This window comes from Vitis riparia, chromosome 7 (assembly GCF_004353265.1).
Source record: "Vitis riparia cultivar Riparia Gloire de Montpellier isolate 1030 chromosome 7, EGFV_Vit.rip_1.0, whole genome shotgun sequence".
In the NCBI taxonomy this organism is placed as follows: Eukaryota; Viridiplantae; Streptophyta; class Magnoliopsida; order Vitales; family Vitaceae; genus Vitis; species Vitis riparia.
The window spans coordinates 18,572,761-18,591,634 of record NC_048437.1 but is presented as its reverse complement, the minus strand read 5'-3'; the positions used below and the strand labels follow the sequence as shown (position 1 = coordinate 18,591,634).

General features: G+C 32.0%; 1 long non-coding RNA gene across 1 annotated transcript; it reads left to right on the top strand.

The window, feature by feature from the left end:
- Positions 1 to 1,699: 1,699 nt before the first annotated feature.
- Positions 1,700 to 3,340, top strand: LOC117917710. Its single transcript, XR_004651747.1, has 4 exons — positions 1,700 to 1,782; positions 1,979 to 2,101; positions 2,237 to 2,372; positions 3,256 to 3,340. It is a non-coding gene; the product is annotated as an uncharacterized LOC117917710 (long non-coding RNA).
- The last annotated feature ends 15,534 nt before the right edge of the window (positions 3,341 to 18,874 follow it).

Sequence of the window (18,874 nt, the reverse complement as noted above, 5' to 3'; positions counted from 1 at the left end):
CCATTTCTTTTGATATGATTGTTTTGTTATGAATAGCATGTTGTTTGGCGTTAGACAAAATCACCTTTGCTTTATCTTAGCATCCATGATCTATTGATTAATTGTCACACTTCCCTCAACATAGCCAATAGAAACTTTTTTTAGGGCTTAGAGAAGTGTTACTTTTTTAAAGTACCTTTCTGATAGGTAACTTGATCTCTGGACCTAAACCTGGGTTTTTCAAAGATATATTTTTTTAAAAATGAGTCATTTTTTTAGGGTTTTATTTTCCCTTTTTAAAGATAAAAATAAGTGGCGATATGAAGGTTATGGCTTGTGAATCACTTGCCACCTGGGGTTGATTATGGCTAGATAAGAGAGAGAGAGATATATGAAGGTTAATTTATATTACCACACAAAAACATATTTTGCAAAACGTCAATGCTTCAATAATTAATTAAAAAAATAATTAAAAAATCATCAAACAAATAAAGTCGCTTATTTCAACAAAAGAAATGCAATTTTAACATTCCAACAATATTCAATACATTCTGAAATCATGGAGAGCACAACAATAAATGTAAATTTGAAACTCACATCTACTTAGCATTTGGCCCGTATTTAGCAAACTCAACTCTAGCTTTTCAATAATATTAACAATCCTTCCAGTGAGAAGCATTGTCAAAGCAACTATTAACTACTAAGACCATCTTTGTTAGAAAAGAAATAAGGTAAATATTTTCGACATGCTCTACTTAATCAAATAGAAATTTGATTTGCAGGAAACTGATTTTTATTCTTGGCAAGAATTCCAGTATTTAACAAACCAAACAAAGGTAAGGAGAAATGTATACCATCTAGCCTATCGACTGCTTTTATGCCTCATACGCCTACTTATAAGCAACAAATACAAAACCACCAAGAAAACAAAATTAACAACCACAGCAGTATTAATAATAATAATAATAGTAAAACCCCACTCACTGCTACTACTACTAATAATAATGATGATAAGCCCACACCATTACACAATTCTAGGATGTGGCCAATATTTGCTCATCTGGTTGTTAAGAAAATCTTAGAAAAGAGAGAAATCAATCTCTTACATTTTATACAACTAAGTTAATAATCTTTTGAGTTTTTTAAATTTATTTTTTATTTTTTTTATGGAAGTTTGGTTTTTTAAATAAAAAGAAAAAGAAAAAGCACTAGTACAAAAAATCAAATTGATGACGCTTGATTTCATGTCGCTTTTAAAAAGTGTCATTGTTTATCAATATAACTAGTTAATGTTGGCGCTTAGGGCAAGAGGCATATTCTTGGCGTTTTATGGAGAGAGATGATGGTGTTTCTAAATAATGGCGCATTTTGAAGCATCATTGTAGCATGTTTGGTCATCCTGGGCGCTTATAGGAAGCGTCATCTTCTTTTCATTATATATTTAATCCCTTTTTCACCCATTAAATAAAATAACCACTGGCCACAAACTCCACCCTCAACCCCATACCCACATAGAAACTTCCACTGGTAAGTTGTTTGACGACTTCATTGGCAAGCTACAATCGATTTTTCACCGAGAAAGTGCAGTAACAACACTAGCATCACCTTCAGACATCATCCGCCTCGTCTCAACAAACATCCCGCCCCCTCTCAACAAACCTAGAAAACTAAACCCAAAACCATCCTTAATTTCTTGCCTTCAACAAACTCGTCGGAGACACCCAACTATCGAACCATCAACTACTGACCGGTGATAATGAGAGTACCTCACCGGAGACACCCAAAAACACTTCATTGTGTCAAGTAATTTCTAACAGTGGGTAAAAAAAACAATAATAATAATAATAAAAAAGAAATAGAATTGGAATCATGCATTTTCAAAGCTTGAACGCAGTCAATCTATTAAAGTTTTCAAGATCTGGTATTTCTGTTGGAAAGGTTAAATTTTTTGGTTTGTTTGAGTGCATTTTGATTTGGGTTGTAGTTGGTTGGTATTCAGAGTGGTGTAGAGAACGTCAATGGCTGGAAATGGAGAAGAGGGGAAAGCCTTGGCTAGGAGCATTGGTGGTGGTGTCTTTGTTGTTTCAAAATCTTAGGGTTTCGTTGGTCTCTCAAGATTGAAGTGGTTTTTCATTTCGAGTGTTTGGTTGTAGGGAAAGTGGATAAATCGGCTACAAATATGCAGAAAATTTGTTTCAAAATTGATTTTGGGGCTTTGAATTTTAATTTAGTTTAATGTTTATTTGGGTATGTACAGGTTTGGCTTTGTTCCAATTTCAAAGAGAAAGAGAGTGGTGAGAGATATGATTGGGCTTTGGTGAATTGGGATAATGGGAGCTTCATCTCTGTTTGTGGTTTGAAGTGGAGTGCTCCAATTGGAAAGCAGCGATTTTGTGAGTGATTCTTCCCTAAAAAAACAATTATAGAATAATTTTCTATTGTGCTTTGGAATGAAATGATTCTTGTTGCTTCTTCCCGGTTTGAGGAGCTTTGCAGCATCCCCCGCTGATAGCTCCTTCCCGAGAACGAAATGAATGTGTTTGAGGATGATTTTGAAACATAGAGTCCTGAGGGCAGTCCTAGCAGGACTCCGGAGTACATGTTGGGTGGCCACAACCCTTTGGAGCCCAGAATGAGTTCCGAACGAAACTATGGGCCTGAGCGACTAAGACACCAGTTTTGCATAGAGCGTTTTCTCAGCAAGGATTCATTAAGTGAAAATTCTGGCAATAAAGAAATTGGCACTATTCTATTTTAGCCACAATCTGAGTAATTTTGTTAAAATGAACACAAGTTTCTTGATGATAATCATGGCATAACTGTTTGCAAGCTGGGTAGAATTCAACTTTTTACTTGGTTAAAAGTGTCATTACCAAGGAGTTTGGTGGAACTTCCTTTAACATTATATCAATATATGTGGTTATATGTAGAACATGGAGTAAATAAATTATCACATGCCAATATAAGTTTAATTTTGATGGATACTATTTGGGCAATCTGATGCAAGCTGGCATCCAAGGTACAAGCAAAACCTCTAGCCACGAGATAATGAAGAACTTTAAGCTGACTAGTTTTGGTTTACTACCAAGGCTGAGATTTTGACCTTTTTTGAAAGCTTGAAAGAGGTCGTTAATCATTTAAGATGTAATAGTGAAAATCTTTATAGTTAGAATGCTATTTATTCTGACCACATGATATACTTGAAATAGGATTTCTCTATTTACAAAAATGGAGAGTTGATATTGAAACTTATCTTGAACCCTCCTCCTTTGGCAGTCCTGCTTTGAATTGTTCCCCTTTGCAGTGATTGCAGTGAGTGCAGTGAGGACCGTACGTCCACTCCACCTCCTTATATTTTGCACTTGGGTATGTCTTTGCCTCCTTTTCAAGCTATTATCTTCCCTTTACTATCTGTAGTCCTATGCGTGCTCTTGTTTAAAGTAATTCTCCCAGGAGACTCTATTTTTGTTCTTTCACTTTAAGATTCAACCTGCAGAATGTGAAACAAAGTTTTCACTCTAACTCCTTTCATCAAACAGTTGAAATTCATCAGTAATATTATATAAAACCTAATCCTCATTTAGTGTCCCCAACTTAATTCACTTCGATGAATCTTGAGAGTTCTTTCCTCAAAAAATGCCATAAACATCAATTACCTAATCAGTTGTCCTCATAAAGATAACCCTTCCAAAATCTCTTCCCTTAAATTTTAACTTGGTTAGGGAAACAGTACATATCAAATCTAAAAGAAAAGAAAAGAAGAATCAAGAATCAAAGATGAGAAGATCAAGGAAAGAATAAAGCACCATTTGAGTGTAGCCATCCATGTTGTCATCATCATATGGATATTTTGGTTCTTTCTTAATTCATGATTAAAATGTTTCTTTTCCTATAATTTCTCCATTTTTTATCATCCTATTTGCATTTCAGGTCAAGTGCAGCTTCAAAATGCAAGAATCTAATCTCCACAGTTATTTGCCAGTGTCCTCCCAATCATGTGAATAAAATCCTGCAATTGTCTGGTACTTCTATTGGCAACGAGGCCAATGGCAAAAGCTGTCATATCCAGTCTGCTAGCCAGTGTGCATGCTAACCAAATAATGAGGGTTCCAGTTCTGTTTCCATATTGATTGCATGATTATCTGCAAAGAATTAAAAGCTCATAAATGAATATTTGATAAATTAATAACCTTGTTTATATAATAAGATTTTTTGGTCCCGGACTCCAAGAATATACTAAATTAAAAATCTTACTAAATGTATAAGATAATAACATTTTTAGAACTCGTTTGGAGTCAAAAGAAAATATAAAGAGCACAAACAAAAATTCATAATATAGCAAATAGAACTTCATAATATAATATTAGTTAAATTTATAACTTTTATTTTTTCTCAATTCACTCATTATAATCATCACGTACTTAAAAACTTTTATCTTTTAAGACATTAGATTTTGATATCATATCTTTTCTTTTTCAAGATTATTTCTATCTTTTATAATTAATAACCGTCTTTTATTTTTTAAAGTCTCTTACAAGGGAAGAGTCTCAATCAACAAACAACTCACTTATGAAAGAATCATTTCAACATCATGGAATCACCTCCATCAATTAGGATTGTAAAATATTCCCTTCCATATATATTGTAAGCCATCATTGAAAAAACATAGCACTTTATTCCCTTGAAGTTTCATCTTTCTTATGGTATAAGAGCAATGAGCTCTCATGAGTTTTATTTTTTTTTCCTATGTCATTCAACAGCCTCATTGAAACCTATGTTTGTAAGCACCCCTGCACTGTTGTGGTGAATGTTGGAATTGCCAATCCCAATACATTGATATCCATCAATGCCACCACACAATTGCCATTGAAATTTCCTCTGAATAATTAGTTGTCATGGCATGCACAATTTCACTCTTTACTACTAGGAGATGATTTCTTAGGGTATATTGAGGGAATATTTCCATGTCCACCAAGTACCATCACCGACAAAGATACCTTGGTGTCGAATCCAGCCTGTTCTCTTTGGATATGGCAGGATAGTCTCTTACTACATGCTATCTTTGCATCACTTTCTGATGTTATACCTGTCACCTCTGCTTCCACAACATCTCATCGAGCATGGACCAAGTTGGCAACCTGGTATGATAATCAGTCTAAAACCTGAATCATGGGTCTTGTGGGCTAGCTTACTTCTGCAACCAAAGGAGACAAAACCATCAATGAATACATGTATATGATCAAGTGCATAGTGAATGAATTGGCTCTTGTCAACATTCATATTGATGATAATGATCTTCAACTTCAAGTTTTTCGTGGTCTTGGAAAGGAATATAAAGATGTTCGCATAGTAGTTAGAAATCGTGGGTTTCTCACACTACTACAAAAACTTAAAATCATGACGTTTTATTCCATGTCACTTTTATAAAGCGTCATTACTTAGCCTACAATGGTGTATACCATGACGTTTATTAGAAGCGTCCTTGTTTAGTATAATTTTTTTAATTCTATGGCGTGTATCAGTAATACTAGTAGACAATGGCTCTTATTGAGAGCGTCCTAATTTTATTTTTCAATTTTGGTGCTTTATTGGAGTGTCATTGATTTATGGGTATATATATATCCTCTTAAAAAATATTTGCCCCTCCCACGATGCCCATATAACATTCTCTCCACCGTTTGTTGAGAAATCCACTTCTAAAATGTGATAAGAGTGTGTGTCTTGTAATTCTTGTAATTCTTGTTCCTTAAGTGTATTAGAAATTCACTTCTAAAATGTGATAAGTTACCCTTCAAATAGTATTGATTTCTTTCTTTTGAAATCTATGCAGCAAAGCCCATTTGTGAGAAACTGAAAACATAATCTTCCTTTTGTCTACTACTTCATCTGGTTGCTTCACAAATTAGGGATCAGAAAAGGTATGCTTTTATTTCTTTCTAAAGATTTTATGAGTTGTATGTTTAATCTTCAGTAATTAACAATTTGTTCTCATACTCTGTTTTCTCTATTGATAAAATATTAAATATTGGGCACATTGTTTAGTGAGGAAAATGAGTCTAGTGTCTAGTCAGTTGAGCCAAAAATAAGTAAAAATGATTGATGAGAGCACAAAATTGAACTAGTTTAAGGATATTTGCCCATCTCTTGTTCCTCTAGTTGAAAAAACACAACAAAATTGTGAGTAAATTGTAAATAACTAGCACATAGTTTGTACATTGCAGAAGACCTCTTGGAAAATAACAATTTATGGTTATTTGACTCTTTAAACCAAAACAATATCTAATAATTTTCCTTAATGTTATTATTCTTTTTTTTTTTCTAGAATATTATATTTAAGTATTTTCCTATTGCAATGACTAGATTTTTAGCTCATTTCTCTTAGATTTCGTTTCTACAAGCATAAGCAATTTAACCAATCTGCAGAAGACGTAAGTAGCACAATAATAGGGTGGTGTAGCAACTAAATGGGTATGCTTCTTTTCCTATTATTACTTCTAATGGGTGTGGTGTTCTGCACTTATTATATTTAGGCTCCTATTAAAAATAAATAAATAAAATAATAATAATAATAATAATAATTGATTTTAATAATAATAATAATAATAATTGATTTTAATAATAATAATAATAATTGAGTTTAATAATAATTATTATTATGGTTATGAGTATTATTATGATTATGATTATGATTATGATTATGATTATTATTATTATTATTATTATTATTATCATTATTATTATCATTATTATTATTATGATTATGATTACGATTATGATTATGATTATGATTATGATTATGATTATTATTATTATTATTATTATTATTATTATTATCATTAAAGATTATTATTATTATTATTGGACCCTTATGGTTTGGGCTTTATTTCTATTGGATTTTGGGCCTTAGTCTTGGGCTTATTATTATTAATATTATTAATGGACCCTTATAGTTTGGGCTTTATTTCTATTGGATTTTGAGCTTTAGTCTTGGGCTTTGGTAAGGGCTTTATTTCTATTGGATTTTGGGCCTTAGTCTTGGGCTTATTATTGTTATTATTATTATGGTTTGGGCTTTATTTCTATTGGATTTTGGGCCTTAGTCTTGGGCTTAATGTTGCACTTTATTGTAGCATTGGGCATTGAGCCCTCCACGTCGGATATTAAACTTGAAACCATCTTCTGGATTCCATGAATTCGGATATTATTATTATTATGATTATTATTATTATTATTATTATTATGATTATTATTATTATTATTATTATTATTATTATGCTGATTATTTTTATTTTTTATTTAATTATTTATTATTATTATTATTATTATTATTTATTTATTTATTAATTACTTTTTTTTTTTAATGGTTGTGAATTGGGGGAAGAAGCTTCTAAGGCAAGGGGTTAAATGTGTTTACCCCCTTTTAACATGGAATATATGTTTCCCGCCATTTTGTTATAGGTAGTGTATTTGTTGCCATATTAGGAAAATAAAGTATTCTAGTTTTGGATGTTATTGGTCTATTAAAATCCTTATTATTATTATTATTATTATTATTATTACTATTATTATTATTATTATGGTATTAGCAGTCACTTATTTGTTCATGAAGTGATTATAGATCCTATACTAGCTTTATTGAACTTTGATTTTCTATTACTCCATTGCTTAATGTAAATTGAGTTAGTCAATATTTAAAAATAAGCCCAAGCATTTCTAATATAATTATTATTATTATTATTATTATCACATTTTGGACTGATGGGTATTAGTAGTCACTTATTTGTTCATGAAGTGATTATACAACCTATACTAACCTTGTTGAACTTTGGTTTTCTATTACTCCATTGCTTAATGTAAATATTCATTATTCATTGTTCATTGTCTTATTATTTTTTTTGTAGGATAATTACTTGATAGAATGAGAGTTATGTTATTTTGTTGTAATATTTCAATTAGTAATTGTGTTTTAAGTGTACTCAACTACGCTTGCATGCAATCTTAGAGTTCCCGTTCAAGTATCATTGTGAGACAAAAGTTTCTATTATTATATAGTAAAGACATTTTAGTTGTCAAAAGGTGAAAATAGTTTTATCTATGCTAGTTTCACGTTGACAACTTTTAAATTGTCTAACATGTGATAAAGATTTTTTCTCTACAAATGATGCTTGAATTGTCTGATTGGACAGTGTAGGAAAACATAATATCTATGAAGTTAATTGCTTGTTCTTAATTCATTTTAAATAAATTTTGGTACTCTTTCCTCTTGTTCTCTGGGTACATACTTGGACAAGGTGATATATTATGCCTTTTCCATTTTGTGTACTTGGAGAACCATAGGGAAATGCTGCCGAAATTTCTTTAAAATGAAATTAAGTACATTGGCAATTGACACATAGGGATTATGTATTCCTATATGGGATAGGAACCACTACCTAATTAAGGATGTTGGAGATGTTAGAATGCATAAATCATGCATAAATCATTTGCTTCTATTGATTGACATCTTAGCTGCATTAGTTCACTATTTGAAATTTGAAATTGGTCGATTATATATTTTGAGGCTATTAATAGGATAGCTATTAATAACTCTAATTGTTGTGGTATATAGGAGCTTTGTTTCTTTTTGGACATAAAATGGATCGTTCTTGGATGTCAAAGGATAGAAGATCAAAAGATTATACGGATGGGGTTGAAAGCTTTATCGTATTTGCATGACAACATTCCTCATAAAAAAACTCCATTAAATGTCCATGTCTTCAGTGTGGTAATATGATATTCCATACTTCTCAAAAAATTAAAGAGCATCTATTTTTCTATGGAATTGATCAAAGTTACCATACATGGTATTGGCATGGAGAAGCTGCTCCTAGTGGACCACCAACTAATAGGGCAGAACGTCATGATAAGGTACAATTTAATGATGTGGATAGTATAATAGAAATGGTCCAAGCTGCACATGATGATTGTAAGAATGACCCAGAATTGTTTCAAACATTACTTGAAGATGCTCAAAAACCCTTATATCCTGGTTGTAGAAACTTTACAAAGTTGTCTGCATTAGTCACATTATACAACCTAAAAGCACGATATGGATGGTCTGATAAAAGCTTTTAAGAGCTTTTAAGAATTCTTGGAGATATGTTTCCTCTAAACAATGAGTTACCCTTGTCTATGTATGAAGCTAAAAAAACATTGAATACATTGGGAATGGAATCTGAGAAAATACATGCTTGTCCTAATGATTGCATACTGTATAGGAATGAGTTGAATGATGCATCTTCATGTCCTACTTGTGGAACTTCAAGGTGGAAGTTAGATAGAACAAGAACTAAAAAAAGGAAGGGAGTCCCTGCAAAAGTGATGTGGTATTTTCCTCCTATTCCTAGATTTAAAAGATTGTTTCAGTCCCGAAAAATTGCAAAAGACCTCATATGGCATGCCCAAGAAAGAGAATTTGATGGAAAAATGCGTCATCCATCCGACTCCCCATCATGGAAGCTAGTTGATCACAGATGACCTGATTTTGCTTCAGAACCTAGAAACCTTAGACTTGCCATTTCAACAGATGGTATAAATCCTCATAGTTCAATGAGCAGCAGACACAGTTGTTGGCCTATTATAATGGTCATTTATAACCTTCCTCCTTGGTTGTGCATGAAAATGAAGTTTATGATGCTATCTTTGTTAATATCAGGTCCTCGACAACCTAGAAATGACATTGATGTTTATTTAGCACCATTATTGGATGACCTAAAAATGTTGTGGGAGGAAGGGGTTGAATCTTATGATGCGCATCGACAAGAGCTCTTTACATTAAGAGTTGTTCTACTATGGACAATCAATGATTTCCCTGCATATGGAAACTTATCTAGTTGCGTAGTTAAAGGATATTTTGCATGTCCTATATGTGGGGAAGATAAATACTCTCATAGATTAAAGCATGGGAAAAAGAACTCATATACAGGTCACAGACGTTTTCTTCCTTGCAATCATCCTTTTAGGAAACAAAAAAAGGTATTTAATGGTGAGCAAGAGTTTAGGTCAACTTCGCAACCATTGAGTGGAGAGGAAATTCTAAGGAAAATTGATGTCATTTGTAATTCGTGGGGAAAAAATAAGATCACTCGAGGTAAGTTGAATGTAAAGACTACAAATTGTTGGAAGAAGAAGTTCATATTCTTTGATCTTAAGTATTGGAAATACCTACATGTTCGCCATAACTTGGATGTCATGCACATAGAGAAAAATGTTTGTGAAAGCATCATCGGTACCTTACTCAACATTCCAGGTAAGACAAAGGATGGAGTTAATTCTCGTTTAGACCTTGTGGAGATGGGCTTAAGGTGTGAATTAGGGCCAAGGTTTGAATCAAATCGAACTTATCTCCTGCCTACATGTTATACACTATCTAAAGTGGAGAAGAAGGTTTTTTGTCAAACTTTATCCCAATTGAAGGTTCCTAAAGGTTATTGCTCTAACATGAGAAACCTTGTGTCAATGGAAGACTTAAAGCTTTATGGTCTTAAATCCCATGACTATCATGCATTAATGCAACAATTATTACCAGTGTCATTACGATCAGTTTTGTCGAAACACGTAAGGCATGCTATTTGTAGATTGAGTTTTTTCTTCAATGCCCTTTGTAACAAAGTGGTTGATGTGGCTACATTGGATAAGTTACAAAATGATGTAGTAGTGACATTATGCTTGCTTGAGAAGTACTTCCCACCATCCTTCTTTGATATCATGCTTCATCTGACTGTGCATCTTGTAAGAGAGGTAAGACTTTGTGGACCTGTTTACTTAAGATGGATGTACCCATTTGAAAGATATATGAAAGTTTTGAAAGGTTATGTGTGAAATCGTAATCGCCCCGAAGGTTGCATCGTTGAATGCTATATTACAAAAGAAGCTATTGAATTTTGTACAGAGTACTTATCAAATATAGATGCAATCGGGATTCCTATTAGTGCAAACATTGACCAAAAAGTTGGGGCACCCATACCTAAAGGCCAATTTGTGGCAGTTGATTCCAATTTGTGGTTGCATGCACATCATTATGTTTTAGAGAATACAACTATCGTCCAACCTTATATTGAGTAAGAACTAATACCACTTAATCTTTACCAGTTATACTTAGAATAACTTTTTGACATTAACTATGAATTTCTTCTAAATAATTACATAGAGAGCACATGGAATGGTTGAAATCGAAAAATCCTCGTCAATCTAAAAGACAAAAATGGCTTCAAGATGAACATCTTTGAACTTTTACTTATTGGTTGCGAAAAAAGGTATTGGAGTGGTCCTAAAAAATGAACTATTGTTTTTATTAATGTTGAACACACGTACTAACAATTATTTATAATTACAGATTGAAGATGCAATTGGTAGCAATGAACCCATATCCGAAACCCTTAAGTGGATAGCTTATGGTCCTAGCCATTATGTCTCCAAATATCATGGATATGTCATTAATGGGTGTCGATACCATACCAAGGAGCGTGATGACTTACGAGCTACCCAAAATAGTGGAGTTAGTATTATAGCTTCAACATTGCAAATTGCAAGTGCTAAGAATCAAAATCTAGTGTTTGGTGAGCTTTGTTTTTATGGGATTATTACCGAGATCTGGGACCTTGATTATACCATGTTTAGGATACCAGTTTTCAAGTGTGATTGGGTTGACAATAAGAATGGCATAAAAGTTGATGACCTTGGGTTTACATTAGTTGACTTTAATAAAACTGCTCATAAATCAGATCCTTTCATTTTGGCATCCCAAGCTAAGCAAGTATTTTATGTGCAAGACCAACATGATCCAAGATGGTCAGTTGTTTTGTCAACTCCTCAAAAAGATTTCTTGGATTGGGAGAGAGGTGATGACCTTGTGGACAATTTTATTGAACGCCATCCCTTTATAGGGGCATTGCCACAAGTTGAAGCATTTGATGCAATGGATGACTCAGATGCAATATGTATGCGAGGTGACTGTGAGGGGATTTGGATTGAGTATGCATGTTTTTATTTTTATTTTTATAATGAGTATGCATGTTGTGTTGTCGAAACTTAATCCACAAATCAATAGTCTAAAAACCTTCAACAATTCATGTGGACCAAGTGAACCTATACAAACCACGTGCTCCTTTCATGTTGATTGTTATAGGAAATTCCCATGGTAGAATTAACCCTCTTATATATAGGCCCTTAGAGTTGTATAAGTTGATGTTATTTGGATGTTATTTTTTTATTAATGGCATTATACATTGGTAGTATTTCATTGTGCAATGACTAGGGATTGCTTTGTCTGAAATTTTCTTTTTACAACTCTTCTATGAGAAGGTTATATCTAATATTATTTTAACTAATCTTGATTAGTTTTTTTTTTGCTAACTGTTTTTTTTTTTTTTTTTTTTTTTTTACAAGAATGAATGCAGAGGAAGAAGAAAAACCCACAAAAAGTAAGCACAGAGGAATGACACGGAAGTCAATGCTTATCAGAAATAGAAGCAAAGGGATCAAGTTGTCGATTAAGTACAATCTTGATGGCATTTTTATAGGAGAATCAGTTGTTCATCTAACAAGCTACTTAGGCGTATTAGCACGCACTATGGTGCCAATAACATATAAAACTTGACATGTTGTACCTAAAGAGTTGAAAGATAAGTTATGGGACTGCATTGAGGAAACCCTTTTTTAACTACATTAGCTTTATGCAAAACATCTATCATTCCTAACCATATGAAATTGCTAATAAGTATGATATTAATGTGTAGGCTTCTTTTTCAATAAATCAAAAAAGCAGGAGGAATTGTATGCTAACAATTGGAAAGTGCTTTCGGTCATTTAAGAGCATCCTAACTGTGAAGTATATTCTTCCTTTCAAAGACCAACCAGAGCTCCTCAAAAGACCACTAATTAAATATACTTTTATTCGGGATGAAGAATGGACAATGTTTGTCAAAGATAGATTGTCTGAGAACTTTAAGGTAAAATTACAACTCTTTGCATACCTCTTATTTACATTCATTAATTATACATTTTTAAATTTATAGGACTATCGAGAAGTTCAAAAAGAAAGAAGAAAAAAACACATTTATAATCACCATCTAAGTAGGAAAGGATATGCTGGTCTTGAGGAAGAGATGGTACGCTTATACTAATTTATAGTTTCTGATTTTTTTTTATACATAATACATACTAGGGTTATATGCTCATTACATTATACATTGTCCACTTTTAAAAGATGGTTCCAAGTGGGTTAACTGAAACTATTGATCGAAGCATATTGTGGAAGAAAGCAAGGGAAAAAAAGGATGGCACCTTTGATGAAGTGGCCATACCAGTGATTGAGAAAATAGTAAGTAGACATTTTCAAACCGTAATTTCATTTATTTATAATAGCTTATTTATGATAACAAATTTGTAATTGAACTTCATAATAAACATTTGTTTTTAAGGACAAGCTATTGAAAGAGTCTGAAGAGAATGGTAGAAGTGTCAATGGGAGTAATGATATACTTGTAGAAGCATTAGGTACTCCTAAGTATAGTGGTCGAGTTAGGGCTAAAGGGAAGCATCACACACCTCGTCAGTATTTTAATACTGCTACAGATCGTGCTGTTAGGGATTTTATAGCACCATCTCAAGAAGAACAGAGAAGATTTCAGGCAGAAGTGCTAGCAAAACTCTCTCAAGTAGGAGTTGTCACTCCCCATTCAGATGTTAGTAGTTCGAACATGAAACAAAAACAACTTTTCCTACCCAGAAGTAGTAGAGAAGCCAATTTGTAGAGTTGAAGATGCAACACCACCAATGCCAATAGAACCCCAAAGCAAGGTATTTATCTAATTAAAGTTAATTTGGTGATAGAGTTTGGTCCAATAGGAGACATAATTTATGTAAATTTTGTTGTTTGAATTGAATTCACTTGTTGGTGGTAGCATACATGGTCTTTTTTTTTGTGTTGCAATATAAGAAAATCAAGCAGTCCTCAAAATATTATTTTACCATTTTCTGCTTTCACAAAAAGATAATATAATTATGTTGGTTACATATTGGATCCTATGGGATTTTTATTTCACATATTACGAAACTGTTTAATAGTTTGATAATTATTTTGATTTATTATGCATTACTAACATCTTTTATTTTAAGAATAACTATTCTTTATATAACCACATAATAATTGGCATGTATCATTTCAAAATTTTCAATGTTATTTCACTTACTTCATATTTCAAATTTTTGCATGTACCTTGTAGATGGCTTTTAATCTTCACTAGTGTTAATTTGAAGATGTAGAGTTGAAAGTATGGAATAGGGAAATAATGGCTCATATCTAATAATATATCTTGATTTTATAGGTTAGAAAATGTGAGCTGGCCATGGGGACAAAGGAAAATAAAGTGGGTGGCGGAACAATTATACTTGAATATGGTCCCAACTATCTAGTAGTTGTTGATGTTCCTTATGATGCAAGTGCACCACTTCCCATTCCTATTCCTGGACAAACTACTACTGTTGGGGCTGCAATTGGTTACATATATATATATATATACCATGGTTCTTAATTATACAGGCATCTAAGAAAGGAAAGAAAGAAACAGTAAATGAAGTTGAAGTGAAATCCAAAAGTGAAAAACCACAAGATGTCAAGAATTTTGAGGCATTGGTTGGCCTTATGCTTGCACCCTCGAGAGCACAACCTATAGACTTCCCAAATGATGTTTTTGGTGAGAGTTTCAAGACCTTCCTAATGAAAGAAGATATGGACATGATTATATCATCAAAAGAAGTATCATCCAATTGTATCTTAGACTACATCTGGTGAGGGATTTTATAATTTTTGAATGACTCTTCACACTCTTTTGAGGTAAAAAATTATTTACTAATGACCTATATTGATTGTTGATAACTTGTTATGTGAGGTTTAACTAGGCACTTGCATAGAAAGTTGATTGATGCAAAGCAAGTTGAACGATATGTTTTTGTCAATCCAGTATTGGTTTTGAAAGCTAGAATGGGAGAGGGAAGCAAGGAAAACAGGTCAAGAGTTATTGCGGATCGACTAAGGAATACAAAGCATGCTAAATATATGTTTATTCCATACAATCCAGAGTAACCTTTTACCCCAAATGTCAATATGGTGTACGTAAGTTAGTTTGTGATGTATTAATTTATGGATAATATGTTAACACATCTGTTTTTTTTTTTTTTTTCATTTTTATTTAGTTTCCACTGGGTCTTAATGGCACTAGAGATGAAGAGAATGATCGCATATTACCTTGATCCAATGGCTTCTCAACCATGTGATGATCTTAAGGAGATAGTTAACATGTAAGTGTGTATCTTCTCATATTTTAATACAATGCATAGGGGTTGAAGAACATTATTTTTTTTTATAGGGCAATTAGAATCAACCCACCAGAAAAACAGAAAACATCAAAAAGGGAGCCAACTTGGGTCAAAGTGGTTGTAAGTACTTATTCATTTAGATTAAAATATATTGTTTGACCACTTACTTTTTTACACAAAATTAGGAAATGGATGGTTATTAATATGATAATTGGCTAGATATTAAAGAAGTAAGAATATCATTCTATTGTTTGTTGTAATTGTTGATACTTTTATCATAGTGCCCAAGACAACCGGGTAGTGTGGAATGTGGGTATTACGTGATGAGATACATGAAGGAAATCATTGCTAATCCAAACCAACTAACAGCAAAGGTTTGTACTCAATTCAATTCATTTGGTTGGTCATTTTACTATGGCATTTGAGTGGTCAATTAAACTTAATGAATAGTTTATGTTACTCCAATTCAGTTTGATGGAAGAAAATCATTCAATGAAATGGAGATTAATGAAGTTCGCTCAAATTGGATTATGCTAATGACTCAATTAATCATTACTCATGCTTGAAGGTACCCCTTGTGACCTATAGTCTAATATAACTTCCTATTATTTTAAAGATCTATTGAATATTTTGTGAATGTTAAACAAATTCATAATATTTCTATATATAATGGATTTATTCTTAGTCATAATTTTTAAAATATCTTGGTACTCCTAGTTGGCAATTTTTTGAATGTGGATCATCCCATGGTTGCTCCATTTCGATTGATGTGTAATTGGCAAATTGATGGATGAAGCTTAGTAGACATGGTGGGTATCACAACCTTTCATCCTTCCCTTTATACATTCTTGTTAGTTGGATTTATTGAAATCTTAGTATTGCATTGGTACAAAAATTCTTGCATTTTAAAGCTCATTGTTGTGAAGTCTTTAGCCTTATTACATGTGTGTGTATGTATTAGGAATATGTCTATCCTCTACAAAAGCTTTTTAGGTATTTGAGATCACTTACTTTATAAATTTCTTCAATCTAAACTTGTAAAGGCCTCCTACTAAACTAATGGGCTTAAAGTCTATAATATCATGTACTTCTATTTTCTTTGACATAAAAAATAAAATAAAATAAATAGGAAGTTAGATTAAGACTTCTTACAAATTAGCCTATGGAAAAAATAACACTTTTTTCTCCCTAAATAGGGCCTCTATAGCTTCCTTGTCTGAGTAGGATATCAACTTGAATACTAGCCCCTTAACTTGAATACAATTGTAGGAAATGAACTAGTCATTTTGACATAATAGTGTAACCAAGGTCATCTTACTTTTAACCTATTAATGACTTTTATAAAAAGAACCATTTTGTCCATATGATCTTTTTTTTTTTTTTTTTTGTTATCTTTGATGTTATTTTATTCTTTTAATCAATAAAGTGTTAGCCATGTATAATTCTTCATGGATTCATTACATGTCAAATTGAAAAATTAATTTAATAATAATGTTATAGCTAAAATTAATTTCTCTTCAGTAGCATTCCTACTTTATTTATCTTAATTATTGTATTGCCCTTGGCTACCAATCTTCTCTGAAATTAATAAGTAGTTTGAATATAATATGTTAAACAAACTTGTAAGAATCTAATTTGTTGCTAAATTGTTTATTATATATTCTTCAGGTTGTACAGAAAGGTATAGGTCATTCTCTTCAGTACATCACTATTGCTTTTGCTTATTCAGACTTGAAAATGATTAGTGACATGAAGGACACCCCGAAGCAGTTCAAAATTTTGCCCAAAGAATTTTGAGGTAACATGTTTGGGTTATTATTAGTTTTACAACATGAATTATAACATGAGTTATACAAAATCAATTATTGCATTCAGCCCAAGTTTGATATACTAACAACATATTTTGATAACCGTGGCTGCAAGGCATCATTCACTCTTGGTTAGAACATGAATGATAACAAGAGTTGGACAAAATTAATTATTGCATTTAGCCCAAGTTAAATAAAATTAAATATTGCGTTTGGGAAAGCACCAGTAATAGTTTGTTGTTGGTTTCTTAAAATTAGAATAAGAGTTTCAAAAGTATTTCGAAATTTGGCATAACAATATTATTGGGGTTTGTTGACTTCTTCCAATATTTTGAAATGTATTGCAATGAAAGATATATATATATATATATATATATATATATATATATATATATATTGGAAATTTAAAAAATTGGCATAGACACATTTCATTTACAAAGTTGTTTTTTATTAACTATTTGTCAATACTAATATGTAACCCTTTCAATTATTTTTGCAGGTTGAGCATCTAGAAAGTGAGTTGCAACCATCTATATGCACTTTGAAGAAAAATGATGTAGAACTAGATGCAGCAAAGGACCATGAACAACTCAATGTTGAAGAAATTGTAAAATTTATGGTTTATTAGACAACTTTAACTTAATTTAATGCTAAACAAATTCATAATTACTTATGTATGATGTTAATAGGTAAATTTTACTAGTATTGCTACTTTTTGCCTATGTAGTTTCTTAAATTAATTTTTTATTGTTGAATTAATTGTTTGTGGAAACTTATAAAATAGGGCATAATTAGGACATTAATTTCCTTTTCTGGCATATTACAATTTCAAATGAGAGAATATGATGCTTTTTAAAAGTATCATGGAAATTAGATAAAGGCAGAAGATGACGCTTTTCATAAGTGTTAAGGTTAAGGATACCAATAAAAAGATGTTTTTCATAAACATCAACGTTGAGGATCCAAGAAAATGACGTTTTTTTTAAGCGTCAACGTTGAACACCATATAATGACACTTATTACGAGTGTCAATGTTGTTCCTACCTATACAATGACACTTATTACGAGTGTCAATATTGTTTCTACCTGTACAATGACACTTTATCGAGTGTCAATATTGACATGAATGAAATTATAAACATATGATGACACTTAAAAAGTGCCAAGGTTTAAAATTATGACACTCACTATGAGTGTCATTGTTGAGCTGAAAATAATATGGCACTTCTGAAAAGCGTCAACAAATGGCAATTTATAAGATGATAGTCTAAAATATGACGCTTTTGAAAAGCGTCATCTTATATCTATCTTGATGTTTAAAAAACGTCATCTTTTGACATTTTCCTTGTAGTGAAGCAACTAAAAGAGTATCTAAATTCCATTTTTTTTTTCATAATTATATATATTTTTTCATTAATTGGGACAAAAATTAAAAAAATTCTGTATGGCACACTCTATCTTTGTATATGAGGGCTAATTAATTTGTAGCCTGTAGGAAAGTATATACTCGCTCGTCCAAGTATTGAACTCAGGACCACTGATCTTCTCCAATTTAGAGATTACTGAAGATGTCCCACCAACACTATTTCATTTTTGTTTTAATACACTTTAATTTGCCTTCATTGAACAGAAATTTTCTAGCAAACTCTTGGCGTTTTTTATTAACTAAGGAATCTTTTTGATGAAACACTTTTGGGATTGTGAAACCATTTGAACAATTTCTTGGAATT